The sequence below is a fragment of the Rousettus aegyptiacus genome, unplaced genomic scaffold (assembly GCF_014176215.1).
Source record: "Rousettus aegyptiacus isolate mRouAeg1 unplaced genomic scaffold, mRouAeg1.p scaffold_m13_p_12, whole genome shotgun sequence".
Lineage (NCBI taxonomy): Eukaryota > Metazoa > Chordata > Mammalia > Chiroptera > Pteropodidae > Rousettus > Rousettus aegyptiacus.
Genome location: NW_023416287.1, coordinates 93,978,423 through 93,980,169, shown reverse-complemented (window position 1 = coordinate 93,980,169; position 1,747 = coordinate 93,978,423). Strand labels below are relative to the sequence as shown.

The 1,747-nt window shown below is 41.5% G+C and overlaps 1 pseudogene; it reads right to left on the bottom strand.

Annotated features, from left to right (window-relative positions):
* Nucleotides 1-419: 419 nt before the first annotated feature.
* Nucleotides 420-537, bottom strand: LOC118610610 (annotated as a pseudogene).
* Nucleotides 538-1,747: the final 1,210 nt, after the last annotated feature.

The window sequence follows — 1,747 nt, the reverse complement described above, 5'->3', positions numbered from 1 at the left end:
GGGGAAGTGTTACAGATATGTTTCTGCTGCAGTAGTGACAACCGCCGGCCTTTAGGTGGGGCTTGAACTCGATGGCGCGCTCTCCCTTTGTTCTCCTCTGCCCCATTGTTTAAGTTAAGCACAGCCAAAGACCGTGGGATCTGAAATGAACCCATCAGCCAGCACGAAGGCGGGAGCCTCACCAACACGGTCACGGCCATCCGTGTGTTCCTCACCGTCCCGCCTGTCCCCTCGACCCCCCCCAGAAGGGTCTGCCACACTCAGCGTCATGTTTGTCATTGTCCTTTTACATGCTGTGTTGCGGCAGGTGTGTATGTGTCCAGCAGGCCCTCACCTAATGTCATAGATGGGCGACTCTGAGCGAAATGATGCGATGAGACCAACTTAACCTCAAGTCGATCGGTACAAATAAGAATTAAAGCCCACAGCACCTGGTCTGCTAGGTGGTCTCCCATCGAAGTACGAACCAGGACTGACCCTGCTTAGCTTCCAAGATCAGACGGGATTCGGCGTGTTCAGGGTGGCGCGGCCGTAGACTTGACAATGTCGTTTAGTTGGGAAGTCCAATACGTTTATATTTAACCTTCCAATCTTTCTATCGATATTTTTTTCTCCTGTATCGTGTCTTCCCCCTGCTTTGGGGATATATTGAGATCAACTTCTCTGTTTAGTTTCTTCTTTTGTTTTCTCTTACTCCATTTGTATTCTTTTGGTGATTACTACTGAAATTTTACCTTGCATTCCTAACTTAATACATTTAAGGTTGATATTCCAGTTTTCTTCCAAATAGTATATAGATTTTAAAACACTATGCCTCTTCTTTTCTCTAGACTTATACACTATAATTGTCCAATATTTTAGTTCTGCATTTAGTTCTGCATGAGATATTACTGTTATTTTATGGACAATATTTTGATTTGACATATATTTACCAATTTACTCATCAGATTTTCTTACATTTCATATCTTCCTTTTTAGTATGAAATAATTTACATATTAGGAAAGAAATACATTCCAATGAAAAGAAATTGATTCTACTAAAATAATGGCTATTTAGTATTTACCTAGACGTTTTGTGCGATATATCACATTTCTGTATGATACGTGTTGGCATGCCGTGCGAGTAAACCACGGCCTTCTTAGGGGACTGGCATTCGCTGGTGGGTCACCCCCTTCAGGACGGCCCCAGTGAGCTTCTGCGGGGCGGGACTCAGTGTCTGTCTGTCTGAGAGTGTTTTATTTGCTCTCGTCATGGAAAGCTGGTTTGGACACAGAGCCGCTGGGTCACGTGCTTTTGTTTTCATTTAGAAGACATCATTCCATTGGATGCTGGGTTCCGTTGTTGGAATCTGCCGGTCTGACTGCTGTGGCTTTGGACCTGGTCTGTCCTTTGTCTCTGGCATTCTGTAATCTCATTACAGTGTGTCCCAGGGTAGATTTTTTTGTGTTTATGCTGTTTGGATTCATGAATTTCATTAGTTCTTGAGAACTCTCAGTCATTCTCTCTCTAAATACTTCTTTCTTTTTAGTCTCTCTAGAGCTCTGAGTGGATATTTGTTAAACTTTCTCATTCCATAATTCATCCATCTTGTCCTTTTGATATTGTCTTCTTATTTTCTGTTCAGCATTCTGGGAATTTCTTCAGATGTAGCTTCTAGTTTATTAATCTTTCTTTATGTATAATCTGATAACTCATCTTTTCAGGTTTTACTTTAAAAATTAAAATTTTTATTTATGCAAGTTCTAT